The sequence below is a fragment of the Rattus norvegicus genome, chromosome 1, assembly GCF_021556685.1.
Source record: "Rattus norvegicus strain SHRSP/BbbUtx chromosome 1, alternate assembly SHRSP_T2T, whole genome shotgun sequence".
NCBI classification, from domain to species: Eukaryota; Metazoa; Chordata; class Mammalia; order Rodentia; family Muridae; genus Rattus; species Rattus norvegicus.
This window is the reverse complement of record NC_141534.1, coordinates 184,085,392-184,094,439: the sequence shown is the minus strand read 5'-3', so window position 1 is coordinate 184,094,439 and position 9,048 is coordinate 184,085,392. Positions and strand designations below refer to the sequence as shown.

The following is a 9,048-nucleotide window of genomic DNA, read 5'->3' as shown; positions in this document are numbered from 1 at the left end:
GGATGTTCTCTGCCTCCGCTGTGGCACTGCACAGTTTATGTCTTCAGAACTACAGCACAATGGCTTTCTAACTGCCATCTAGCACAGAAATTGTTTCCTTTCTCAGGTACAATGGGACTTCCTATGTGTTTGAGAGGGTCGTGCCTGGGTCACCAGGGCACAAAAATGAAGACAGACAGATGTTTGCCTGTGCCCCCACCTGGAAAACAGTGGAAAGCAGCACCTCGTGGTCCTCTTACCCAGAAAATCAAGATGAAACCAAAAAACAAGACTGAGACCTGGGAAGGTGAGGACATGGAGATGCCAGCTGCTCATTCTCTGGAGGATGGCATCGACTTATTCCCCAGTTGGGGCAAATTGTACTCATTCATAAGAGCTAAATTTACATTATTTTTACCGTATAGAAGACAGCATTGGTGGTGGTTTCAGTTTGGGTTTTGGGTGTTGTTGTTGCTGTTGCTGCTGCTGCTGCTGCTGCTGCTGTTGAGATAGGATTTCGTGTATCCTAGTGTGGTGGGATGAATGAGAAATAGCCCCCATAGATTCCTGTATTTGAATACTTGATTCCATGTGCTGGCACTGTTTGGAAAAGTTTAGGAGATGTAACCATACTGGAGTAAGAACACTGGAGTCGGTGGAATTATATCCTCACCACCTCCCTATCTCCTTCACTCTGCCCCTGACCCTACCGCCATGCCTGTCACTGATGGATTCTTATCCCTTTAGAGCTGCAAGCCAAAATAAACTCTCTCTCTCCTTTAAGTTGCCCTTGGTCATAGTGTTTCATCACAGCAACAGAAAAGCAACTAATAGAGCCCAGCTTACCACAAACCTACTACATAGCTGAAGATGACTTTGAATTTCTGATTCTCCTGCCTCTACATCTTGAGTTCTGGGATATCGGTATACATTACTACAACAGGTTTATGGGGCTGGACCCAAGGCTCCATGCATGCACCCAACATAGGAGCTGGGATAGGGAAAGAGCGTTAGATATCTGAGCTAAAATAGGAAATACTGAATCATGACCCAGAAGCCAAGTTCTGGGTTGAAAACTAATTATTCTTCTCATTGCTATACACAAATAATTGGAAAGAAGTAACTTAAGAAAGAAAGGGTTTTTCTCAGCTTACAATTCAAGGACACAGTCCATGGCAGTAGGGGTACCATAGCGACAGGAATATGAGGTGGCTGGTCCTACTGCATCCAACTGTACAAAGTAGAGAAAAGACAAGCAGCGAGACCAGAGTATACAACCTCAAACCTACCCTGGTGCCAGAGTTCCCTCAACACCACCCCACTTCTTATAGGTTCCACAGACTTCCCAAACAGCACCGGCAGACGGGGAGGGGAAGGATGGAATTCTCCCCATTTGGAAAGATGGGGCCTGTGGGGCAGGACCACTTTGTAGTTCACAGACACACTTTTTATGTTGTACCTTCACATGGCTGGGGATAAGGAGCTTTCTGGGATGTCCACTCAAGATACTAACTCAATTTATAAGTCCTTCTCTTCATCACTGAAAAACCCTGAAAGACCCCACCTCCTACTTACAGCCACCTAGAAATTGGGATTCTAGCTATGGATTGAAGAGCAGGAACACAGTGAGTCATCAACACTGATCACAGCATAGCTGATGGCTGTGATCTCTGGGGAGGCTGCCTCAGCAGACATTTCTTTCTGTCAAGAACATTACTTATATGGAAATGTGGACTGTGACACAGTAACTCTGCTGAAATGAAAGCAAGAAAATAAAGTTACTGGGGAAAGGAAAGGATGCATCCCTATCTACTGGCTCAGCTGGCTCTCCTGCAGTCTTGCTGTGATGGAGAACAAGATACAGGAAAGGCCAAGGGAAGACCCTGACCACCAGCCAGCAAGGAACTATGTCTGACATCTCAGGAGGAACCAAGTCCCATCAGAGTGAGTATGAAGACACCTCAGCCTCATTCCAAGATGACCACTGCCAACCAGCACCTCCACTGCAGTCTGTGAGAGGCCAAGCACAGACTTTAGCTAAGCCATCCTCAGACCCCGACACCAACCATGCTACATCTTTAAAACTGCTACATTGGGGGCTCATGTTCTACATAGAAATAGATATCTAATATAGAGGAAGACACAATATATTTTTAAAACCAGGAAAATACCCAGGCACATAAATTTTGAGAGCTCAAATTCTTCCCTTCTCCACATCCTAAAATGATATTTGTCTTATTCTGCTTTGAGATGGTTTGAGTTTTTTCCTTTTAATTCTGTTTGGGATTTCTTTTTCCTTCCTTTCTTTCTTTTTACCCAAGCAGATGCTGATTGAATCTGGGCATTTCTTATGTTCACTGGGACAGTCTTGACAACCATTGTTATTGCTAGCAATTAATTATTAATCAGGAGTTGTGTGACAACCACAACTCTGAGCATTATAAGTGTCATCTCATTTAAGCCCTATGACAGCAAGAAGGAGAGCCAGCTACCACCAAGATGTAAAGACTTGTTCTCTCTCTCTCTCTCTCTCTCTCTCTCTCTCTCTCTCTCTCTCTCTCTCTCTCCCAGCTTGCTTCCATTTACTCCATCCTCTCTCCTCCTCTTTCTCCCTTTTTTCTTGATCTTTCAGAATTGAAGACTGAATCTAGGGTCTCATATTGTCACCAGTCTGTCTCAAACAGCTGGCTCCCAATATGACACAGAGACCTTTTATTATTTATGAAAGCCTAGGCTTGTTCTTATCTAACGCATATAACTTAACACTTTCTATACTAGTCCATATTTGTCACATGGCCTGTTACCTCTCAGTATGTCCAAATACATCAGACTTCCTCCATGCCTGACTGGCAGATCACCCACTAGCTCTACCTCACAATTCTGCCCATGGTTCCTATCTCTACCCAGATGTCCTGCCTTTCCTCTCTTATCCTGGTATGGGCTGTTAGCTCTTTATTAAATCATTCTGAAGGTGATGGAGAAGAATGTTTACAAAATTTGAAGCAGGTGCTGAGTAATTAGAATAACTATATCAAAGTCCAGACAGTACTCAATACTCGGCTGGTTCAGAAATCAACATTTGAATAATACAAAAAGACAACCTTTACACAGTGCACCAGATTATCCCAACATCACATGTCATCTGCTCTACCATTCGGTTACATCCATTGTATTTTGTCATTTCATACAAATCCGCATTAACTTGTTTCCTGCTGTCTTTGAAATTTTCTGTAGTACAAGATGGCTTCAGACTTGTGATTCTTCTGCCTCAGCTTCCAGTGACTGGCATAACCAAATTTCTCGTGTAGGTTGTCTAGGTTTTTTACTCAGAACTAGTTAGTTGTAAAGCCAGGGTATTAACCTAGAGAATAAATCTAACACCACAGTACTTGTGTCCATGGCTGGGCAGAGCTGCAGTGGGAATGAAAGAGATGAGAAAGTAGGATAGGGCAGATCCCTGGTAGGAGATGGCTCCCAAGACTGGAAGAGAAAAGCTGAGTATGCATTCAAGGTTCCTGGTCAGATGTCAATGACTTGAAGACCATTGAATGTGTGTGTGTGTGTGTGTGTGTGTGTGTGTGTGTGTGTGTGTGTGTGTGTATGTGTGTGTGTGTGTGTGTACACTCTGGGACATTATTACAGGACAGTAGTTATCAGGATAGGCCTGACCTGGTCCAGCTAAGATCTCATTTGACGATGCTTGTCCTTCTTCACTACTGTTTTTCCTTGGGCCAGATGTACTTCCAGGGTCTCTTGCATGCTTCCTTCCTGTAGCAACCCCTAGAAGCCAAACACAAGTATCCACTGGGAACCTATGCTGGTCAAGCTTAATCCCAGTCTGTAATAAGTTCTTCTAGAACTTGTAAGGAGCAAACAGATGTTCAAACATCTGTATTTCATAGTGAAAGGTGGTTCTAAAGGTACATGTCTTGCTATTTCTTCAAGAAGGAAAAAAAAAGAAGTCATCCTGGAGAGTCCAGGTTAACTGAAGTACTCTTTGTTTTATTTCACAGCACACTGTCTCTTCCTAGGCTAAGGTTCATGGCTCAGTATCCACGCCCAAAGGGTTCCACTAAAGAAAAGAATCTAACAAGAGGTGTTTAGAAAACATGAAAGTCTGTATGTTAGATATACATTTGTAAATGAATAGTTTATATCTCACAACAGTATCCACAAACTATGACACACAGTTTAAGTGCTTTTCACATATTTCTTTGACTATTTTTTTCATCTTTTAAAATTATGCTCAGAAAGGCATAATGAGGCTCCCCACCACCCACCTTTAAGTGTTCATCTCAGTTGTATCAAACACACTTGCCATGCTGTACTGATGGGTTCTCTAAATGGAACAGATAAAATGACCAATTCATTCTGGAGAGGCTGAAAATCCTCTAGCTGCTCAGTCCACAAGGCTGGATGTGTCAGCAGCTTCAAACTGTCATTGAAGACCTGAAGGATTCCTGGAGAGATGCTGGTCTTAAATCTATACCTGAATCCCTAAAGGCCAGTTCAAGTGTCAGGGGAGGAAGGTGGCAGACATGGATAGATGGACTTGCCAGCAAGAGTACAGGCAAGGAGATAAAAAAGCAAGTTCCCTTATTCCATGTCCTCTTCTCGGCTGCTACCAAAATGTGCTGCTCACTTTAGAGTCGGTCTTCCCACGTCAAACAGTCTGATGAAGAAAGTCCTTCACAGGATGCCCAGCAACTTAGGTTTTAGTTGATTCCATACCCAATCAGACTGGTAAGCAAATTAGCCCTTAAAGCAACCAGTACCAACACCTATCACTCATCATGCAAAACCCAAATCTCTATGGCCATTAGCAAACAACACACTATGCTTTGAAAACTAAAAACCACCATCTGACCACTTTAAATTCTAGTGTCAATGAAATAATGTGATATGTGCCTTTTTGTGGCTCCATTATTTTGCTTAGCATAATATGGTTAAGGTTGACCCATGCCATGGTGTATGTCATAATGCTCTTTCTTCTTAAATGCTAACTAATACTCCCTTATGTAGATATACCACACTTGTTTATCCATGTGTTCAGTAATGGATGTCTAGTTGCATCCACATTATAGCTTTTATGAACAATGCTGCTATGAGTACAGGCACAAAGATCCCTTTTCAAGAGTGTTCTCTGCCAGCAAGCCAAAATGATTCTTTAATAGCTGGAATGGGGGAGGGGAGAGAATATCTTACAACATATGAAAAGAAATTGAAATTCAGGTTTCAATATGTAGAAATAAAGTTTTATTGGCATTTACCATACCTGTTCACAGACTCTCTCCAGTGGTTTGTACATGCAGGACAGACTGTGCAATCCACAGAGTCTAAATCAGCTACTGATAGACTTTGAATGTTGATCGTCTCTCACTAACTCAGTGTTGAGTGCTTGGCCCCTAGTTAGTGTGCTTATTTTGAGATGTGGTAGGAACTTTGGGAAGTGAAGCCTAGGTGAAAAAAATGAGATGACTTCTCTCTCTCTCTCTCTCTCTCTCTCTCCCTCACTCTCTCACTTCCTTGCTGTCTCGCTCTCCAGCTTACACATCACCTGTCTGCTTTCTAGATTCCATAAGGTGAGCATTCTCTGCCCCATGTTCCCATCACCAGGAAATTCCACCTTACCAAGGCCCAGAACAATGGAGCTGGCAATGCACTAAAGCCACTAACACCTTGAGCTGAGACAGCTTTGTGCTTTTATTGTCCACACAGGTCTGGGACACAGTGATGCCTACAAACTGACACAAGTGACTCTTCAGCCTTTTAAGAAAATGGTGGTCAGCCCTTTCTCACCAGCCAATGCCTGCTCTTTCATCTTTAATATTTGCTGGATCTCATTGTGTGATGTATATTTCATACCTCTTCAATCTTCAGGAGCTTGACTCTAAGGTTTATGAATTACAAACATCACACTAGCTCTCCTTAGACACAACATCCAACACACAATTTCTTTTTTCTGGTGTGTGCACAGGTATACTTCTGTGTGTGTGTGTGTGTTATATGTGTGTGTTGTGTGTGTATATGCCTGTGTCTATGTGTCTGTGTATCTGTTGTGTGTGTGTTGTATGTTGTGTGTGTGTGTGTGTGTGTGAGAGAGAGAGAGAGAGAGAGAGAGAGAGAGAGAGAGAGAGAGAGAGAACAATCTCAGAGATCATTCCTCAGACACCATCTACGTTTTTTGAAACAGGCTCCTCCATTGCTCCAGAACTTGCTAATTTATCCAGACTAGTGAGCACAAATCCAGCAGTCTCCTCCTCAGGCTGGCTTGTTACCATGCCTTGCTTTTATTTATTTATGTATTTACTTATTGGTTCCAAGGATCAAACTCATGTCCAACTGAGATAGCTCCCTAGCCTGACATCTAAATTCCTCACTGGTATCTCACCCTATGCGCACGCACACACACACACACACACACACACACACACACACACACACACACCAAGGCCAGTGCCTATCAAACACAGCATGCCTGTCTGCTTATTTTAATGGTCCCAGAGTAGAGAGGGAAAACAGCATCAACTGGTTGTTTTGCCAAATACATCTTCAAAATGTAAATTGAAAGCAAAATTAAAATCCTGTCCAAAAACCAAACACAGCTCAGACAAAGGGACTAGAATGCCAGAGAATTCTGCATCCTCTAGCAGAGAAAACCATCCCCAGCACGGTTCTTTCTGTGCATGTCTGTCTACCCTGTCTCCCTTTTCCTTGGCAATTTGAGTTATGTTTAGCAACCATTCCCCAAGATAGCATATTCCTCTGTGACAGGATTTAATTAAACTTCCTGCAAAATAATTAGCAAGGCACTCTTAAAAGATGGTTTTAAAACACCAGAGTGATACCAGGGAGCAAATAGAGTTAACACTGTCATCAGAGATCAAAGCCATCAGAAAACGTGACTGAAGGTTTAACCTCCAGCTGCTGCCTAATGAAGGAGTACACACCAGAACTGTGATACTCTCCCTCTCGGGTCCTATTTGACATGGAAAATACCCAGAGGAAGGTTAAAAATGGTAAATTTTCATTAATTACACAGCAAAGAATCTTCTCTTCCTAATTTATTACCCATTGTGAAACTTCGGGGGGAAACTGTAACTGTCTTTTACTGCAGCCATTCTCCACACAGGGGAGGAAACGGTGTTCTCATCCTATCAATGCACCCTTCTAGAGCACAGCACTTAATACAACTTCCTCTGCTGTCCTGGCACAGGTGGCCAGCATGATACTTAGATGATGGAGATGAGGATGGAGTGGGGTGTTCCCATGAAGCCAAGAGAGGGTGGGAACAAGATATCAAATTGGAACAATGAGCCGCAGGGACATTATTTGGTCACTCCCTGGGCATGTGGCCTTTTCCTCTTTAAGTTGCACTATGATCGACCTGCTCCACAGACATTGCCATGGCCCTGCTGTTCCATGGGCATAGCTATATTCCACCTGTTCTATGCATATCGCTGTGATCTCCCTGTTTCATGGCTATCACCGTGCTCATGATTATCACCATACTTACTTATTCCAGGAGATTCATCATGCCGTACCTGTTCTGCGGCATCACCATGGTCCATCTGTTTATTGTGTGTTGTGTCTATTCCTCTCCCCCTTACATGTTTTGAGCAGTTGTGAAGGGAGTAATAGAAAATACAATACTCCAAATGGTAAAACATCTGTACAGTAATAATACTCTTATCTTCATTCAGTGTGTGTGTGTGTGTGTGTGTGTGTGTGTGTGTGTAAGATGTGCTTTACGTCTAAGCATGTGAGTTTCTGAGTGGCATGTGTGCATGTGTGTACATGACTGGGGAGAGACAAGGGGTCGATAACAGGAGTCATTGTTTAGAAACTTGCACCCTGGTTTTGTTCGGTTCTAGTGCTCACTGACTTAACTAGGCAGGCGTATGAACCAGAGTTCTCTAGAATAACAGAATTTATAAAATATACATATATGGGTATTTATTAGAATGACAGGCTGCAAACCAACTAATCCAACAGTGACTGGCTGCGAACAGAAAGTCTAAGAATCCAGCTGTTGCTCAGTCCACCAGGCTCAAGGTCTCAGTGGTCTTCACTCTACACAGGAATCCTGAAGAAATCAACTCCAATGCCAGGGAGCGAATGGATGCCTTGTGAGAGCGAGCAGACGAAGAGGAAAAGCTTCCTCCTTAGATGTTCCTATACAAGCCTCTAGAAGAAGGTGTGGCCCAGATTAAAGGTGTATATTCCTGCCTCAATTTCTGTATCAAAGGCACGTGTCTCCCTGCCTCGGAAATTCAGATTAGAAGTGCATTCGCCAACTTTAAACCCGGCCAAAGAAAAATCTCTCCTAGGTGTGCCCTCCAGGTCTGGATTCCATTTAATTCCAGATGTAGTCAAGTTGACATTCAAGAATACCCATCATATCTACCCGGAGAAGTGTTACAGGCATGGCTGCTATGTCACATGTGTGTCAGTAGGTGGCAGAGAGGAGAGAGGCTATGTCTAAACTCAGTGTTCTGACCTGTGAACATCTGAATGATTAGTAGCCTAACACCTGAAAGAAGATAGTCTGAGATGACCACCAGTCTGGTGTCAGTCCCCCCACCCCCAGACAGAAAGCTATCCTGACAGGACCACCACCATTACACAGAGCTGGATGGGCTCCCAGGGTGGAGAGAGAGCCAGAGACAGGAAAAGTACCACCTAGGACTGTGAGCCTAGGGATGAAGATTAAGCCATATGGCCCCTGCCTGGTACCATAATGCACAAACAGGGCATAGCACTTCTGAGACCACTCCTGAGATGACCCCAGATGTTCAGAGAGCCTGAGCACTACTGAGAGGAGCAAGTAAGTGGTAGAGAAGTGGAAGAGAAAGAGAAACAGAAGGATGTGAGTACAATGAAGAGAGGCAGAACTGGAGACTTGAGGGTAGTGAGGAACAGCCTGATGTGAGTAGCCAATGATGCTGCCAGGGACCATGGTGAGGCACTAGCCTATGCTCCACCCCTCACTCAGGCATTGTGAGAGAGCCCTGGGGCATGAAAGCAAGACAGTCAACTGTTCCTAGTCAGTTGCAGTACTTGGGATAA

The 9,048-nt window shown here is 43.6% G+C and overlaps 1 non-coding gene across 1 annotated transcript; it reads left to right on the top strand.

Annotated features, from left to right (window-relative positions):
• The first annotated feature begins 8,381 nt into the window (after positions 1 to 8,381).
• LOC120100415 (small nucleolar RNA SNORA17) lies at positions 8,382 to 8,513 on the top strand. Its single transcript, XR_015655947.1, has one exon. It is a non-coding gene; the product is annotated as a small nucleolar RNA SNORA17 (small nucleolar RNA).
• The last annotated feature ends 535 nt before the right edge of the window (positions 8,514 to 9,048 follow it).